At 32.6% G+C, this 21,335-nt stretch overlaps 1 long non-coding RNA gene across 1 annotated transcript; it reads left to right on the forward strand.

The window, feature by feature from the left end:
* Positions 1-226: 226 nt before the first annotated feature.
* LOC136271168 (uncharacterized) lies at positions 227-966 on the forward strand. Its single transcript, XR_010709028.1, has 3 exons — positions 227-373; positions 475-679; positions 830-966. It is a non-coding gene; the product is annotated as an uncharacterized lncRNA (long non-coding RNA).
* Positions 967-21,335: the final 20,369 nt, after the last annotated feature.

Raw genomic sequence — 21,335 nt, forward strand, 5'->3', positions numbered from 1 at the left:
CCGGGACCGCATTGAATATTGTTATAATGAAACTATACAGGAGCCATTCGATGATCTTACCAACCGAATGCTTGAAAATACTGCTCTATCAAACAGTGTTACAATGGAATTTTTAATTTCGCCCTTTTTGACTGCAATCGCGCATTTTTTAAACGAGTCAGAAATCTGTCCCTTGGGAAGTTGGACACAGCTACAGTAGAATCGCTATTAAAGCAGCTTAACAACGATAGCAGACAAATTCAGCTATGGGATGAACTTAGGACATGGCAGAGCAGCCTGGGGCTGTACAAAACAGGATCTGCTTCTGATTACGATACCACCATTTATTTAACAGCCTATAATGGAGGAACATTAAAGAGACAGACATGTAGCAGTATGTTATTCATATATTTTTAATAATTGTGTTATAATTATTACATTTATTGAAATGTGACTTATTTCATTATACATTAACTTTAATATATATATTTAAAGGTAACATCTCCGTTCAAACACCGGTCGTGAATATCTGTGGTATGGTACATCCCGGCGAAATATGCAGATGTCTCGACGAAGAAAGAAAAAACGCAAACTCCAATGATGGACTTTACAGCAGATTTCTTATTTGCATGCGAAAGCCAGAGTTTAGGGATGCAGATGTGAATAGTGAAATTTTGCCAAACACACCTAACCTAGCAAGGTATACCATTATTTTTATATGAATATTTTAATATTTATTTTAAAATTTATTCTTGAAAATTAAAGAAATTAAACTACATGTACATACATGTATAAACACAACTTTTTAGTATTTATTCATATTATTGATCTTTATTCTATTTCTTTCTAGAGTTTTCTATGTGATCGACCAGATGCATAAAACCAAAAATGTCTATTCTACGATGACGATGCTCAGAAAGTGGCGGTCAACTTTTACAATGAACAACAGGAATTCCTCCGTGAAAACCACAGTACCGACACCTATATATCAGGTAAGTCATGAACATAATCGATTTATTTAAGAAGATGTTGCAGAAAATCTGAATTATTGCCATATCGTGAAAAAGATGATTAAATACCCTTAAAGCACATATGCAAAATACCGTATAAAGGGTTTTTTACTCCTGTGATTTTTACGAATTTGTCATAAGATAGGGTGATTTGATTTTTTACGCGTAATTTTTTTACGAAATAACGTAAAAATTAAAATCATCTGTGGTAAAAGGGGGAAATTTCCACCGTGACTTTGTTACAGTTGACACACATACAAATCAGAAAATCTTTTTTCTGTTAACGATTCCGTATATGTGTTTATACATTTACCTTTATTTCATATGTGATATACACTTTACTTATTCATATTTATCTGGGTATCATCATTGATGTACACCATGTGCTCGTCTCAGTTCGATTTACTGGGAAAAAAAGAAAGACAACTCCATTTCAAATTTTTTCTCTCTCTTTTTCTTTCTCTCCTAACCAATAAAGACATCTAGCTACTAACGTGGCATTATACGTAGTTTTAAAAAATACTCAAGACTGAATGGAAAGATCTGAACTGTTATCACCACGTGACTAAAACGCTAAAATATACCTACATGTACAGCCGTCAGAGACTGAGCTAAAGGTCATGAACAATATTCTCATAGATACGATGTAGAAACTTTACGTGCAGTGTTTTTTTTACTTCTGTGGAAATTTACGTGTTTAATTTTTACGGATTTATAAAACTCGTAAAAATTAGTAAAAATTAGCAGCACGTAAATATCCCGTTACGAGGGTTGTTCGGAAATTATTGAGACAAATCGATTATTTTATTTTCTAAGTGACGAATTTTGGTGAAAATTGGCATAGACACTGAAGAAACACCAACACATAATAAAACAAAGTGATATTAAAAGAATATTTAATATTTTGTTTACGACAGTAGATAAACAACTCGGTGGTCGGGGTACCCGGCGCAGCCATCAACTCGGAGATTAAACAACTTAAACATCTACATTATAAGTGTCCGTAGAATTACAGTTAACGATAAAAGAAATCAAATTAAATATGTTCATTTTGCTATTCTTTGCGACTAACTGTTGATTAAGTTTCACTGATGTTCGAGTTGAAATACGGATATGGTACACATATATTTACCAAACAATAAAAATCTGACAACGACTTTACATTGAATTTTGACGTCAATGCGGCGCAACGAAAACCATTAAACTGGTGGAAATCTCAGAAGAAGACCTTTTAAAGCCACGCAATTGCGTAAAAAACCCATACGATGAAAAGAAAGGGTATAGAACTTCAGTTCATCATATTTTTTTTCACTGATTATTTAACTAGAATTAGGCCAAAGGGATTAATTAACAACTTTTGACACACAAACTGTTGTCAAAAGTTCGAAAATATGTTTAAAAAAATGACTGCAGGAGACATTCACAGTAATTAGACTTTCGGGTAAAAATATCTCGATTTTTTCTCTAAAAAAACCAGAATGAGAGAAAATGTAAATGATGACATCTTGAAATTAAAACAAAAGATGAGCAATAAGAAGCGTTAAAATGACGTTGCGAAAAGTTTGCGGTTGCGCCGGGTTACAGGACGAAGGCACTTTGGTCAGCTTACTACGAATGATCTATTCATGCCATGAACAAGAAACTGTTCACATTGATAAACTCTATCCTGGTTTACGTTTTGGTGAAATTTCAAGAGTTTATATTTTTTACTAAAAGAATAAGAGAAAATGTCTCAATAATTTCCGAACAACCCTCGTATACGGTATTACATATTGAGAAGCCTTCAATTACAAAACTTTTTATGACACTTTCATAAATGTCGATATACATTAATTTTTTTTGCAATTAAACGAAATAATTTAAAACAATTGCAAGCGTTAATAAATAAATAAACAGTCTCGGTCAGTATTAGTTCTAAATGTGGAACCATTCTAATATTCTGGTCATGAAGAGTGTTGAGAAAATTTAACACAGCGTTCTTATATTTCGAGGTTATTTGTGGTTATTCATACAACAATATGAAATGACTGTTTTCAACAAATAGTCTTGCTATAAATAAAATGTTAACATTTTAAACACGCAATCGACTAAAGATATGCCTCTGGAAAACATTGTTCAGATGACAAATTCCCTCAGTATGTTGGGTATAGATAATAAAGACTACGAGGAGTCAGTCATCAGCAACTCAGAAAATGTCCCCCCAACTAAGAAGATGAAACTTCAAGTAGTCAATAGCATTCCAAACCAGATTGCAGATTTGTAAAGTGAACATGTCTCTTTATTTATGATGTTTATTGTACATGACCTTTCATGATTAACTTTCAAGTAAAATACAACATTATTGGTAACTCGATCTAGTTCCTAAATGTTGAGTTTACATAATAGATTAAAAATATATCTCTCCTAACTCATAGTAAGTGTTTAGTGTTGTTTTTATTCAAGCATTGGATCATAAATGTTTCTTGAATATAGTTTCATAAATGCAACGTTCGTGCCCACATATTTAGTAATGCAAAGTTTTTAGCAGAAATGAGATAAAACAATCAATGTCGTCAACTTAATTTGTCATTAAAGGGGTTGACGACGATATCTAGATTGAAGGGGTAAAATATGAAAGTTAATAACATACATATAGATATCAACACTAATAATGCAAAGTGGACAATGTCGTCAGCTTGTGAATGAGATAGCTGATATGTTCTGTTAACATCATTAAAACTTTATATCAACTTCTATTGTAATCTTAACGATGTAAACCATGCTAACAAGACTAATAAATGTAGAATCATTCATAATTTCAATGGTGCGATAATGAAATTCCACCGACGGGACAAGATTAACGGTCTAGGACTGAACTCTGCCCTACTTTATCACTCCGCTGGTGGTTACAAACAATGCATGTAAAGCAGAGCATAAGATACTTTTCTCAATGACAAAATGATAAATTGCAGTCAGTTAAGCAGAACATTTACCTACATATTTGATAATTCCTTTATTTATCATTGCCTAACATTATACGATGTTTGTTAAATAATTACAACAGGGTAAAAATGTCCAATGTAAGACAGACAGACAGAATATAACTATGTAGGCCATAATTGCGATATTGACAACGTCGACGATGTAGACACAATGTTTACTTGATGCAGATCAACATTGCGATGTTGAATCGATGTTGGTCAACATTGCGATATCGACAATGTCGACGATGTTAATAAGAAAGAAGGAACACGATGTAGACACGATGTCGACTCGATGTTGGTCAACATTGCGATATCTATAATGTCGACGATGTAAACAGAAAAGAAGGAACACGATGTCGACTCGATGTTGGTCAACACTGCGATATCGACAATAACAGGAAATAATGAACACGATATTGACACGATGTCGACTCTATGTTGGTCAACATTGCGATATCGACAATGTCGACGATGTAAACAGGAAAGAAGGTACACGATATAGACACGATGTCGACTCGATGTTGGTCAACATTGCGATATCGACAATGTCGACGATGTAAACAGAAAAGAAGGAACACGATGTAGACACGATATAAACACGATTTTGACTCGATGTTGGTCAAAATTTCGATATCGACGATGTAAACAGAAAAGAAGGAAAACGATGTAGACACGATGTCGACTCGATGCTGGTCAACATTGCGATATCGACGATGTAAACAGAAAAGAAGGAACAGGATGTAGACATGAAGTCGACTCGATGTTGGTCAACATTGCGATATCGACAATGTCGACGATGTAAACAGAAAAGAAGGTACACGATGTCGACTCGATGTTAGTCAACATTGTGATATCGACAATGTCAACGATGTAAACAGAAAAGAAGGAACACGATGTCGACTCAATGTTGGTCAACATTGCGATATCGACAATGTCGACGATGTAAACAGAAAAGGAACAGGATGTAGACACGATGTCGACTCGATGTTGGTCAACATTGCAATTTAGAAAATGTACAAAGGATATAAATGGTACGCTGCAAATGCAATTTCATGCTAATAACACAATGTCTATTCGATATTGGTCAGCATTGCGATGTTGACAATATTGATAAAACATCGGGCATTGGACATGCTTCGATTTATCTGGAAGATACCGTTTTCTTTTCTTTGTTGTTGGTTGTTTCTCAGAAGAGCTTGTTTCCTCCACTTCCACAGGCTCCACTTCCTCAGAAAACTGAGAGCAAGATGGAGGAGCCTGTGTCAGGTCAATAGAACCCTACAAAATACAAACAATTAAAAAAATTAAATAAAATATTTAAGGTAGACATCTCTATCCTTTATTTACAATGACTGCATGAATGTACTTTCAACTCATTTAATATTTCGTATAGTATTCATTTTCGAATAAGGCCACACATATATACGATATTGCTATGTTAAAGAAAATAAATAAAAAAAGAGCAAGCATAACAATAATTACCTACCTCCTATTCTGGATCACTCCGATCACTTTCACTAAACAACTGCTGTGAATATTCATCCACTGTTAAAATATCATATAAATTCATTTGTTTAAAATGTAAATATGTGTAATAATGTTGTGATCTTTTAAGTTCAGTTTATTTCAATTTGTTAAATTATGGCTTGATACAAAATTATCGATCGACTCACTTCGAACTAGTGAAGGGTAAACATTAGTCTAAGAGTTATCGTTCTTTACATGTCTTACCCCGTATGAACAATCGCCATTTTCAACATAAACACGCTTATTTCTGTAAAAATCTTAAATTACCAACGTTAAGTTACGCGATTCAAGATTTTAATGGTCTTGATATGCAATTGCTATGCGTAGTTTATTTAATAGTAAGAGAAAAACTTCGATAAAAATTACAGTGAGATCTAACGTTTACTTTCTGTTATACCCGGGGGATTTTTTATTTCGAGTACGTCATTTCTCAGTGTTTTCCTCATTATATTTAATAATTTATTCATGATAAGAAGTCTTTTTTGTATTATATCGAGAACATATTTGGATTATAAACAGTACTTCTTTCATTTCATGATGTTTTGTGAAGTTGTACCCAAACTGATTCGTACGTTACCCGACTTTATGAAATGGTCCGTCATACTGAAAACTCTTCGTTTATATTACCGCTCATCATCATCATTATAATAGAAATACTACATTTAGTGATTTATAAACTGTATGTAATGTGAGAAGTACATAATACATGTATATTGTTGCGCTCAACGCATACATATTATAGTGATATTACTATTTCCTATAAACAGTGGCGTACAACTCATCCCACACGGTATCATCATTCCTTTCAGATTGTAGGAGCTCTTTGACAACATTAGCCTCCTTAACTGCTTCGACCAGATCAATGGATTTCATCTGCAACAACTTCGACAACTGTGTTGTGCTCTCGATGAGATTTTCTGCCGTAACCAGACAAATGATAAAAGGAAACGAAAGCATGTCGTTCAAGTGATATTGGGCTTTCGTGTCTCCTTCGTAGATGAGATTGGATAAAGCATCAACGACCACGTCAAAGCTAGCTAGGAACGTGTATCTAGCTGACCAGCGAGTTTCACATAGCTCCCTCAACTTTGTCCGCTTCTCAAGCTCATGTGGTGTTGCCTCTAAGCTAGTTTGGAATTGGTGTGTACGTTTTGCAGAATACGAAAATGCAAAGTTTATTTCTTGCACCGTGTCCATCATGTTTCTTATCATTTCATTCGATGCATGTATAATGGCCAAGTTTAAGCAGAGCGCATGACAGTGAACATCAATTGCCTTTGGATGTAGTTCTCGAATTCTAGCTTGAACTCCTCTGCGACAGCCTCTCATGTTTGATGCGCCATCATATCCCTGACCTACCATATTTTCTACGCTTATTCCAAACTCTCGCAGTGCACTAAAAATTATTCTGCAAGGGCTTCTCCTGTTGTAGACTCCGCTTTCACAAATCCAAGACATTCCTCCCTCATGGCATTTTCATAATAAAACCGAACGCAGATAGCTACTTGTTCAGCAGTGGATCTGTCTGTTGCTTCATCTGCAATTAAAGAAAAGCATTTAACAGAGTTGCATTCATTCAAAATTTTACTTCTAATCTGTTGCCAAAGGAGAATGACAATTTCATTTTGAATATCGGGACTAATACATGCATATTTCATAACAGTGGAGGGATTGCTCAGGTGTTCTGCTAGGTCTTTGTCGTCTAGTGCCAAGAATGTCAAAATCGCATAAAAATTACTGTCGTCCTGGGTATGCCCTCGAACTAGAATGTTTTGCGATCCACACAAAGCGATAGCCCTCATTATTTTCCGGAGGATTCCTCTGTTTTTCTGGACAATTTCGTGGTGTTTTGAAGAGATCTGGTCTATGATGCTCTTTTTTGTTGGAGTTCGGTTGCCAGGAAGTGATCTGCCAAGGACATACAGTGATAATGGGGTGATCCAGATCGAGTGTGCCTTAATATCAACGAACCAAAATTTTTCCAGTCAGATACAGGTGTTGTAGTAAACGTTTTTTCTTTAGGATCATTGGAAAAAAGAAAGCAAGGCGCACAGTAAACGGCGTCTACAGAAACTGAATACCTCATCCAAGAGCTTTGAATGAGAACATCTTTATTTAGTCGTCTCATGGAACTGCCAATTTGCCTAGAAAAAAAAATACCCCGTTTAAAATTTTACGATTCATGTTCATCTTCTATATACAAAACAGACGGTGTATTGAAGGCAAATTTTGGTTATTATAATTTGCTTGTAATTTACATTTCCGGTACTTTTTCTATTCATTTAGTACTAATTATGAAATTCAAAATAATCTAATATTAGATTACACCTCCTCGAAAAACCCCCATATAATTTCGGCCTAAGAAACATGCAAACAAACAAAAATGAACCATTACATATCTTCCTTTTTGAATACGGATATTTTAAATATTCTTGATTAATCATAAGCCTATCTAATATTTTTTTAAACAACTGACATAGTTCCCGATGTTTAAATCTATGAGCGGATTTATTGGAGAGATGAAGTTCAGGACTTGACCTCTTTTCTTAAAAAACTGTTTTATGTCTGGAGAGTCACCCCTTCCCATTAAAAAATATGTGGATCCGCCAATTTTGATAATGTACATTTTACGTTTGATGTCAAAAGTTAAGTTATAAACTAAGTGCGTGTGAATTTTAACATATATATACTAAATATATACATACTTGGCCGGGAATGAAACATCAAAGGGTTCCCATTTTGCTGTTAGAAACTCGACTTTCTCTGTATCAGTCATGGATAACGGCTTCAGAGAGTACGGGTCTTTGTATGGGGTTGTAATCTTGATAGATTCGGAGGGCCCAGCACTCTGGGTAACTGGTTGACGCTGAGTTTCATTCACCAAGAATTTAGTTTTTGGATGAAAAAAATCGTTAATTATTTGCATTTTCCCTCGATTTTAAAAGAAATTAAATCGGAAGTATAATTCTAATGCTAATTAAAGAACCTACCCTGTGCAAGTATGACAATTACTGCTTTCGATTTGTTTTATGATTTTTTAACGAATCAAAGTTAATCTCAACTTTGTTTTAAATTTAAAATTGTACACAAATTTTAAATTTTGCTTTACAAAATTATAAGTAGGCAATTGCCTTTTTGCCTTATAGAACGCTACGCCACTGCTATAAAGAAAGAAATACTGCATATAATGGAAAATGCACACAGTAAAATGTAAAAAAAAAAAAAAAAACATACTTTAATGAATAATAAATAATAATGAATATAATATCAAATACAATGAAGAGAACACTGAGTATAATGTTTAATCCTCAAAGAAGAGCCCCGCGTTTCATAATTGACATTATAACGTCCTATATTTGGGGTTTTTTTATGCGAGTTTGAAGGTAGTTAGAATTGCAAAAAAAAATACTTTTTCAAATACGCATATTATCGTTATTGTCGATCAGAATATTAGATAGTAGAAACAGCAATTTCTCTATACTTGTGCGAAGGTTAACTATACAACTTATTTAATATTTAGGGTTTATAGTCTGTGGAATTTGTGCTCTCAATTAAGCTTTGAATTGATCGATCGAGAAAAAATCCACACAAAGTATTATAAACACAAAAAATTACAAAAAGACATCGATGAACGATATCTTTTATTGCTACTAACATTAATTCAATCAGCTTAAGTTAACCGTTCATTAGAGAGCAGCTATAGAAGAATATGTGTGTACTCATACGCAACATCGTTTTAACCGATCGCGTAGATGGCGTGTGTTTAGAACTGTATAAACTAGAAAACTGACCAGTCAGGAAGGGCCCCGCTATGACAATTAATATAGAGAAGTGAAAAAAACTTTGAATTCCATCCTCTTTATATTAACAATGATGAAAAATAAATGCCCTGCAGAAGATGTAAAGAACTGGAATATATAGGATCTCGTGATTTGTAGTTGGATATGATTTTCATCCAACAATTAAAGTGTTTTTTTCTTGAGCCTTAGTGGTTTTTCAGAAATGACAGAATGGGTTTATTATCTGATTACCTGTTAAAATTAACAGCATTAATGCAGAAAAAAATAAAATAAATAATTAAAAAATAAAAATAGTGAAAACAGATATCTTAATATGTATCTTGATTTAAGAATTCAATAAAATTATTATAAATCACTGTGTACGGTATTTTAACCAAAATAAAATATGAATATTATATTTTAAATCCATATTTCAAAGAATGTACACAATACTACACATCATTCAAAATTGACCTTAACTTCAAAAAAAAGTTCATTTGCAGACACAGGCAGTGCAGTAATTAATCTCATTGTGACAGATAAAGATAAAGCTTAGGATTTTCTTCCTGTGGAAGGTTAATTAATCCCAAAGGACAAATATTGCACAGCCTTCCATGTATACAATGGTAACATTCTCAACAGTTATCTCTCTTTGCTCATTCATTCTAAGCAGTTATCTCTCTTTGCCCATTCATTCTTTTGCATAGTTAACAATCTACCCCACCACCCCAGCTCCAAACCAGAAGACATAGAGAACCAAACTTAGCATCAAAATATGTATTCTAAAAAAGTTATTAGAAAAAAACAGGAAATTTGTGGACGGAAGAGTGACAGACGGACGGACGGACAGAGTGATTACTATAGGGCACCCGCAAATTCTTGCGGGGCCCTAATTACAGTCGATGTTCTTAAGAAATAGAGGGAAAATACCTAGTGGATGTAACTATATAATTATAAACTTGACATACTCATACTTCAAAAGGATTGTTGGTTAATGCAACAGTTTATCTTAGTTTTAGCAGCCTAGAAAACCGGACGAATCTATAAAAAGGTGAAATTACACGTTACTGTTTTGTAAAGTGTACATTTTCCAATTCTTAAATATATCGCCTTCTAATTAAAGTACTTCTTTGCACTAAAATATATCTATGCTTGTTTACATCATACATACATAGTAATAAACGGTCAAACCTATTAACTTGGAATTAAAGGTTTAATATTTACATGTTAATGTATGATCATCTTAAAATAGAAGTAATTCTCCAGTAAGTATTCAAAAGATAACAAAGAGAAAGCTGTGAATGTGACAGCACACCGGGTTTCCTTTTGTATGAACAGTATCCGTAATCAATTTGTCCATAAAAAAAGATCAATGTATGATGATTATCTAACTGCAAATAACTATCTTGAAAACTGTAAAATGAAAGAGGATTATCTTGACAAATGATGCACCTTGTGTGCAATATAATGATTAAAAAGTACTAAGTTCAACAGCTGGTATTTCCCTCGTGAATTCACACAAAAAATGCAAGTAATTTGCACATTTCTGATATATAAGCAATTTACCTTCAAAAGAAAAACTTTCTATTTCGAAAAATGTATGAGCAGTTTTCCGTACAATAGTGATACACTTTATGCAATATTAGGCAAAAAACAAATGAATACGTTTAATAATTTTTTGCATAAATGATCACAAATCAAAATTTAAGTCATATATACATCTCAGATGTATGCACAATTGATCAACAAAACAAAACAAGAGGCCAAATGGGGCCACATCGCTCACCATATCAACAATGACTTTATTTGGGCGTTCAAATGATATTGTACCACATGGCCCCTCGGTAGAATAACAAAATAATAAATATTGTAAAGTATTCAAATTTTACACTTATTTTTGCATACACTTAATCTTTGATATTGTACTTTTATGTAATACCATTTTAACCAAAAATAAGAAAATCCTATGCAAGATATAAAACTAAACTTTTGGTAGGGGTACAATGTTAACTTCCAAGTCCTTATATTTTCGTTCTGCCCCCTACCCCCCCCCCCCCCCCCCTCCCCCATTATATAAAGCGATCAAAGTATTTGAGAGCATATATGTACATTTTATATTCCTTAATATTTACGAGTTATTTTATTTATTTTTTAAATATTATAATATTTATTGTTCGATATTATACCAGTTGGTGGAATGAACTAAATCAGAAGAAGATTTTATTTAAAAAATTCCTATAGATGTGAAGAATAAAACTGTGCCTCAGTGCGCTAAATTCCTCAAATTAGAAACATTCAAAAATTGAAATGGTCTCCCAATCATAAACGACTGTTGTTTAACTGAGGTAAATCCCGTGACTTTTTAACCTTACTTACTTGATTGATGAATACTGTGGTTTCATCAATATTCGTTGAATACCAATTTTCGTGGATTTCGTTGTTAAGTTGATCCACGAAATTAAATGTTCATTGAAATTCAATTTCAACGAACATTTTGTATTGATAGGATCATTGGCCACGAAATTACGTATCCTTGAAACTGTGGTTTTCAGAAAATCCACGAAAATTGATACCCACGAAAATTAATGAAACCACAGTACACTCGAATGAAAAATGTTTCACGTGACATGTAAAAAGAGTAATTAAAGTCAACTAGACTTTGACCCGTGCGTGCACGGGTTGACTTTGCAAATGATATCGGACATAAATGCACTGAATAAGAGAGTGAAAATTTACACGTATTTGTATTTATTTATTGTTTTTGAGTTTATCCATGCAAATATATGATATTGTGGAAGCATAAACTAAAGACCCTCCCGTGATTTAGTGTGAAAGTAATGCGTATGCGCAAGATTGTAAGATCCAAAAAATCTAGATGATTTCCGGATTTTTAAATAAATTTCGTTGATTATTAATAAGCGAAGCTTGATTGAGACAAAATAAAAAACAAATTGGGAATCTTTAAGTACCAATAATGTTTCAAAATATAAAAAAAACAAAGGACAGTACTTTTTCGATTTCTAGGTAATAAAGCCCAAAAAAGTCTTACATATAGTAGTATAGATGTATTGACAGGCATATCATTGTATTTTACTAAGACCCACCCACTATTTTCATCTTTATTCAAAAACAACAAATGGCTACAAACCAGGATGATTTTACGCTGTAATATTTTCTTAAGAATATCGATAATGCCTTTATCCTCGTACAAAATGAGTCAGAACTATTGAAACTGTTTTAACGGTGTTGCTTTTATTAACTCGTGTCTGAAAAACTACATGTATCAAAATTAATGTGGGATTCATAAATTCTGAATCATCATATAAAAAGGGAGCCCCAGAAAGTAGTTACAGCATATCATTTTTTCTACAAGTATTTAACGTTTAGCAAGACATTTCTAATGTATGATCAATCAAAATTTCAGCGTCAATCATAGAATTATAAGCAAGATACAGAGCTCACAATTTTGCTAGATTTTAACTGGGTATTTCCTATTCAGCATCTAAAATGCCTCATATATATGTACAAAGCTTAAAGGGGCATGGTCACGATTTTAGTCAAATTTTATTTTTCTGTTTTAATTATTTACAATGCTTTAAGAAAGAATGCATTTCTAATGATGAGTTTTAAGCAAGATACAGGGCTCACAATTCTTCGTCATGTAAACAAGGCTCGTGCCCTGTTTTTGTTTACATAGGTTCAATATACCATTAAAAATCTTTTTAAAGATGGTTTGTCTATATTCTTATTCATTTAAATCATAAATAAACAGTTTTTAACGATTAACACATTCATTTTAGGTCTACAACTGGAATTTTCACTTCAATATTCAAAATATAAACAAACGTTTTGTTTACATAGCGAGGAATTGTAAGCTCTGTAACTCGCTTATAACTCAACAAATGACACTCATATTTTGGCTGATTATTAAAAATGCCTTACTGAAGCATTTGTTATATATAGTAGGTTTATATAATCGATTATTCTTGAGTGTTCAGTTATTCTTTCTAGAATATTCTTGAGTGTCCAAGTAATTCATGTAACTTCTTGTACATATAATTTCTAGAATTTGCTAGATTTATATTGTTGGTATAAATAACCTGTAAACAGTGCTCATAGGATACTCTCATTGGACTTGTGTTCGAAGACATTTAACAATTATCTACTTACTAGGACATTGTAATTTCATCCATTTGGCAAATTATAACGGATACTCTTAGTTAGTATTATTTGTGTAAGTTGTATTGTTGTATCTATTTATATATATATATATGTAAATAAATTAAGTTTAAAGTTTACTCTTTGTGATTGATTTTTGCTGGAATTAAAGGTTATTCTGACCCACAACACATTATAAACATTAAAATCGAAAAAATAATTGTTGACCAAAATCGTCACCATGCCCCTTTAACACTGAAATAAGGTAGTAAAGTAAATAAAAACTGTCAACAATTAAACAGAAGAGACATGCACTAAACAAAGAGCACGATTTATGTTTCAAAATGAATCATATATATATATATATATATATATATATATATATATATATATATATATATATATATATATATAAAAGCGATATTAAACTCTGTTTAAAGTGAATAAACTTGAGAAAATGCTGAGCATCTCTTCGAAACATATTGCATAAATCAACCATTACGCAAAAGATCATACCGAATTACCAATAGAATTAATTTTATTTTAGTACTTTGTTCACACATTAGATTTTGTTTATTTGCGCAGGTAAACAGTCAAATGTCTGATTTACCGAAGTCTATGTTTAATTTGATACGCAAAAATAACAAAATACAAGAGATAGTTTCCCAGGTTACAAAGCTTAAATAATATGAAAATGAACGAAAAACAAAACAAGCTAACAGAACACAACCGTCAAATGTTAAAAAACTGCCAACGCATTGAAATATTTAACCTCAATTTACTTCACAAAATCGGCACCAATGTATTTTGCATGTTTCAAAGATTACCTTTGGACACAAACTGTTGCACAACATTCGTTATTTTCCTTTCCATAAGAAACATTTATGTTAAATTACGTTGAATTTGACGAAGTAGTTCTAAAGGAGAATATTTTTTAAAATGCATCCCCCTTTTTCTACAGATTCGAGGTTTTCTCCGTTTTGAATAATGATAGGTATTTCATTTCGACAATTTAAATTTGCCTTCCCATAAGGATGCTGTGTGCCAAATTTGGTTTAAATTGGCCAAGCGGTTTTAGAGAAGACATTCAAAACGTAAAAAAGTTTACAAACGGACGGACAAAATGTGATCAGAATAGCTCACTTGAGCTTTCAGCTCAGGTGAGCTAAAAACTAAATACCTTGAATCCTGTAGGAGAAGTTATCCATACAATAGGGGTACCCTTTTTTCAGCCGCCCGGCCACCCACCAACCTGGCATTTTCACCATTTCTATAACCAGATTTTTTCTTCGGAAACCTGGTTACAAATTAGGGGGGGGTTTTCCTGACCTCCGAAGCATTCTATATCCATATTTATTTCTACATATGTTTGAGATTTGGTAGGCAGACTATCAAAATATGATGAATCAGTGTGTTCAAAGTTTTCTACACATAAAACATAATACATAAGTCCTGTAAAATCATTTTTGGAAAATATTCATACACGTATATAATAATGGTAAAACACTCCCTAAAGTGATCCATGTCAAGAAGAAGTGTCCTGATGCTAATTTATGGTCTTCTCTACGTGTAATTGATTTTATTGTGAGAAACATTGGGATTTATGTTCGAGATTACGATTTTAGAGAAATTCTTTATACAAATTAGTATCATATTGGTTGTAATTACGTGTCCTGGGGTAGGCTAGGACGTTCACGTTGGTACAATTGGTACACGTCTTAATTTGACCCAACCAAGGGCCAGTATTGCGAGCCTCCTTAAAAAATAACGCCCTTTAAATTTTTGTCTAAGTGCATTTATTTTGAAACCAATACAGTTTAAAATGTGGTATAATTGACAGAATAAACCACTACAATGCATATTATTTTAATAGCTTACACAAAATTGATACAAAATCGGACCAGGCAGCTTTTAGATATACACAATTAGAAATCCATGTACAAAATAAGCAATAGCTTTTAATTTTAATAGCGATATTAAACGTTTTGTTGGAGAAGTGTCCGCTCTTCACTGTATATACATGTGTTTAAGCTGACATTTTAAAGTAGTCCGAGTATAGCACAACGTCATAATACGGATTTTACAATATTGGTTCGACTTTAACAAAGCGTTTTAGATACCCGGTATTGGTTTTTCTCTACATCGCTGTTATAAACAATGGCAATAATAAGCAATTAGAACGTAAATATACGTATTCTATAAGAGATAGAAATGATTAATGTTGAAAAACTCGATTCTGTTAAAGTAAAATGAAAAACGAAGTTTCTGATTAACCAGGATCTCAGGTATGCTTACATGTATATCTTCTTTGTTTTGATCCGAATTTCATTTTTCTTTTACTAAATCCGGTTTAAATTTAGAGACAGAAGCTATTTCGAATTTAATCAATCGTCAATTAATTAATGTTCAAATGATATCTAACATTGTTGACAGATCTAGGCAGAAAACTGTAGCAAAATGTGATTTTTACGGACTTTTTCGTCAGGGTCTACTTGGTTTAGAGCTTAAAGCATGAAAAGTAATCCGTCAACATATAATTTATTTTACCAAATCTTTTTTCTAAGGTGTCAATCTATAGAATAAACACCACGAATTTAAGTTTGAGTCCATAAAATAGTAAAAAAAAAATTACCAAATGCGATACTAGCATTGCATTTTTTGTATTCTATTTTGATACATCAGGTCCATAAAGCGTACTTACTTACAAAAATTTGCGCAAAATTATTGATGAGATATGGCTTAAATAAATATTTATACTCTATTTCGTATGTTCAGTTCTAATTTTCCCAAAATTGGTAATTATGTTTAGGAAAAACGGACGTCTGGCAAATTTCATAATTGTCAATAATTTTCGCAAGGGGGTACACCCGCCTGAGAGGTGATAACAAACAAACCAGCATGAAAACATGCATATTTTCTTTTGTATATGTATTGCTAGAATGTATATTTATCATTTAAAGCTAAGCTTTTAATGATTGAGCCCATTTATTGCCGAGTATAGGACTACCTTAAATGCTGGCAACTCAGCGATATATATGTATGAACATTGGCTATTACTGGTATTTGATTGAATTATATTTTTGTATAGTGTACATTGATTTTTCCTGAGCATGATGTCATTTACCTATTTACTCATATAATTGTTGTAAACAGGACAGGATAATTATCAATGTTAAAAGTGAAAATATATTAAGTCGCATTGTATATTATACATCATCGTCAAAGTTATGGAGTCATATATGGTATTATGAAATGTCCCGATTCAGTTTAAAAGTTATAGTTAAATATCAAGTGTTTTATATAAAACAAAACACAAACTAAAGTGAAAACACAAAAGACAAAATTCCTCCTTCGAAATTGGGTGCATAAAATTGGAAGTAGCGCTTTATTCCCATGCAATAGATTTTTTTTATTTCTAAATATTGATATTATTTTAGCTTTGGTTTAACGCAAATTGATCATGACAGAGCATATCGATACAACACTTAAACAAACTTTGTGTCCTCGTTTAAAAAACTCTTTTTTTCCCAACAGTATTATTGCAAATCATTGATTTTGATATGATTTTAAGTACGCATGCTCGGTAATCGTGGAAGAACATCGGAGTTAAAAAATTTGTTCCCGTTGGTATTCACAACAGGTAGCTGGGAATATGGGGGTTATCTTGCAAAAATATCGAAGGATATGTCTTTTGATACAATTTTTTCTTTTAATGAAAAACTGCCACTGTTGTGATGGGGGTTTGTTGCACACAACACAGGCAGGGCATAAATTAGATTCTCCGGGGCAGATGTTTACTGCTATGGGACAGAAGCAGTGTGTACGAGAATGTATGCGGCGGGGGGATTGTCTATCGGTCAATTACTGGAGGAGCGACCTACGATGTCAGCTGAACCCCTCCGCAGTGGGACCGGGGGTGGCTCTAGTGCCTGACTCTCTGTGTGATTACATTGAAAAAATGACACAGCCCCAGGTAAGTAAGTAAGTGATAAAATATAGACCAGACTACACTGAGCGAAAATCTTATGTAATATTTAGTATGCATTACTGTCGTTTATTGCATATTTTTTCCTATTTCAAATTCTGAATACTTGAAGAATTAAAACGCCTTTAAGAAGTAAAAGGAAAAAAGGACCCCCCCCCTCCAAAAAAACAAAACAAACAAACAAAAACAAAAATCAATTAAAAAAAATAATAATTAAAAAAATTAAAAACGGAAAAAAGACGCTATTTTTTTTGTCAAAATTAATATAATGTAAAAACACAATTTCACTATGGTTTTTTGGGTTAAAAAATCCATCGCTCTTTTTTCTAACATGTTTTTAATATTCTTGTTCAAACTCTGTTATTTTCTCTCAAAATAGTTTATTTCTGTTGTAAATGTTTGCCGGTTATTGAAATGGTGAAAATGGCGGGCGGGTGGGCGGCTGCCAGAAGGGTACCCTCATTGTACGGATTACTCCTCCTACAGTTTTCAAGATAGGAAGTTGTTCTTTTGCATATCAATTGTACATATATCAGAGGTGTGCATATTGCTAGGATTTGATTTCTGGTAATACATTACAAAAACACTAGCTTTTGAACTTAATCATTTTTTGGCAAAATATAGGGTACTCCATTTCACTGGATACGGTAGGTAGTGTTTATCAATTCAGGGTTATATGGATTATGGATACAGTTCATATAAAAGAAAACCCGGTGTGCTGTCACATTGACAGCTTTTCACTTCTTGTATGTTTTTATATTTTCCAATACCTTCATAAACAGTTCCTTTAAAGGAGATTAATATAGTACTAAACTGGCCGTATAGCTCTCTTAAGCATCTTATAAAGTGATTTCTCCAACCCTTAACCAACATTAACAGTACATAGAAGGCATTGTGTCTAATGCGTATTCAGTTAACTTTATTAGTTTCATGTACAAGTCAAATTGAATCTACCGAACTACTATAAGTAAACGTATTCAATTTTATTTCAGAAACCTATAGATTGAATAGTTTAATAATTTAGCGCTTGATTATATTGCTTTAGCTAAATGGTATATGGAAAATAACTTCAGTACTAAAGTTCTATTTGTATAGAACTTATGATAAGTTACTATAATTCTGCTAAAAGTAAAAATAGTTTTTCTTTTTATTCTTTCTATTTAATGCGTTTTTACAAAATTATATAACAGCTGGGATATTATTAATAAACACACATTTTGTGTTAAAGGAAAAAAACTGATTATCAAAGTGATAACAAAGAACAACTGTTGAAAACACACTAACAAGCTTAAGGTACATGTTGAAGAAAATTTTAAACTCTAGGTGCGTTTGAAAGGTTTTCAATATAATTCGTTGTTATATATCTAAGTACCTTTTAATAATACGGTAACTGTCTTATAATATTTTAATATCGACATTAGAAGCAAAATGCTAATTGGGGTGTCGCTTGCAGTAAATACCCCTTTTGAACCCTTCCTATGTCCAAACAGTTTTGGGTAGACTAAAGAATATGAAAACTGGGAAAGTTTAAATTAAAAAAAAGACACACTTGCGTCTATTCTGACATTTTTTTATATTTCTTTATGATATTTGCAATGTGATTAAACGTAATCGAATCAGTTAGACTTTAAAAGCATAACATAAGACATCATTTATCATTGTAAACATAATTATTCATAATATTGTAGTTACATGTACATACAATGTATGTTTGAATATATATTGTCATCCGTGGTACTGATCACTGCCAAAAGTTGCATTTGTGAAATTAAGAAACATGTAACATACGAGATGCTTATTTGTGTTGTCGGTAGCAGATTTAACATAATGAATAAACAACCATCTTTTTTTCATTAAGAAATGAAAATACATTCAGTAAATGTATATTTTCTGCTGTTACCAGCAAAGTCATCTCTGGGTTGAAAAAAATAATTTAATTAAATGTTTTGTTTTTCCTTCTAGGAACTTATTCATGCTGCTTGTCTATCTGCATCCTGCCCATATAGATGTACAATGTTATCGAGTGGGGTTCCAACTTGTGTATCTGATTCAATGACAGGTTCGTATTATGACAGGTAGAAGAAAAAAAGCGGTACACAAGTATTATGGCAGAAATTATTGCCATCTCGATATAGGATTTTGTACAAAATCTTTGGTATCGCCATGGACAATTTGAAGTCCTGTCTCCAACAGTAGAACGTGCAAACTCGTCAGTATGTAGTAGCGAATACAGGGCCGGGACTTATAATCCTAAGTTTGTACGTACGTGTAAAAAGAAACTTAAGTTATAGATTTTTTTTACGTTAGTCACCTTCAGAAGATCTTAAATTCAAAGGAATTCTGCAGTATGATTCAAAAAGTAAATTAGTGCCTAAAAAGTGACTTAAAGTTTGAAAAGATAAGAAGGTTTCTTAAGATGTCTTAAATTTTTCTCAACAAAATATCAAAATGGCGGCTCGTAGAAGGAATTTTAAAGAAAGATGAGATTATTTAAATGAGTATTCCGATTTGGAATTAGGAGGCTCAGGCTTGATTCCTTTGCCAATGGCATAAACTTTGTTTGATAAGAAATGAACTATCTTCAGATTCAATGAGGAACCACGCCTTAACATCTCTTGAAAAGGTTTTATTAACGTTAAGATTTCTAGCGACAGAAAAAATGGGGATGACATGGGAGTCTCCAAGTCTTGTGTGTCTAAGGCCATACCCTGCTCCATCAGCAGCTTTTCCTCCGAGAGAATAGTGCGGAGATTCAATAAATTTCCTGATGCCATTTGACAAAATCAGGAACGTTTTTTTAGATAGTTTGGTTTCCGGAAAGTGTTGGCACCAAATACGACACCCATGTCCAGATAATTGCCCCAAAATACATTGAGAATGAGTTTGTAAATAGGCATCACTACCATAGTTTAAATGTGCAAGTTGTCTTTAACACCCAGTACAAACTTATTGACATTGCTGCAAAATAGCTGGGTTCAACACATGATGGGTGTTGCTAAAACGCAGAATGGAAAGCGGAACGGAACGGAAAACGGAAAAAATACTATGATCTTTATTTGCTACAATATTGTATAGATTGGACACAAATATGTATCTTTATTCATATTTTATGAATGATCATTATCAAAAGGTGGCTAACTATTTGATATCATTCTTACGAATGTCGATCAACTATATTATTGCATTCAATTTTCTTAATAAAGTACGAAACGGAAAAATTGAATGTACCCACATTGTGATTAAAAAAGCTATTTAAATAACTTTTTATTTTTCAATTTGTAATATTGTTGGAATAATAGTGTACGGCAGTTAGTTGAGCGTTTTGTTGTGTTTTTCATGACTTCGAACCTTGCTTGGGATTGTAAACTTGTTTTATAAAATCAAACATTGAATTTTTAGTGACCCATACTATTTAAAAAATTCATTAATAGATACTGATATCAAAAACATGACCGACGAACAACATCCATTATCATTGTCAAGAGGTTTTACTGCAACATCTGTTTGCTAACCTTTTCGTCTAACTATTTTAAGATCATTTAATCGAAAACAGAATCATTTTAATGGGTCATTAACGCTCTATATGTCCTGCAAAGTCTTTTTCTTTCTTCTGATATCGGCGTTCGTTGTCTACATCTTCTATCGTTTAAGATTACGTAAGATTACGTATTCCTAGTATTTTAGATATGACAGTTTCTTTACGTTTACCTACGTGATTGTACTGTCCTGCAACTTTTTGTTATTAGAGCGCTGGATAGGTTGTTTAGTTTGATAAACTGGGATTAGTGGCCAAAGCGTGTACTATTTATTGATAGAAAATTTTCTAAATAAATAAAACTGAATATGAATAACAGTTTTAACAATATTAAAAATTTCCATTAAGTATATCGTTTACAGCTTGTTTAACACATCTATCGAGTAAATAACATTATTT

The sequence above is a fragment of the Magallana gigas genome, chromosome 9, assembly GCF_963853765.1.
Source record: "Magallana gigas chromosome 9, xbMagGiga1.1, whole genome shotgun sequence".
NCBI classification, from domain to species: Eukaryota; Metazoa; Mollusca; class Bivalvia; order Ostreida; family Ostreidae; genus Magallana; species Magallana gigas.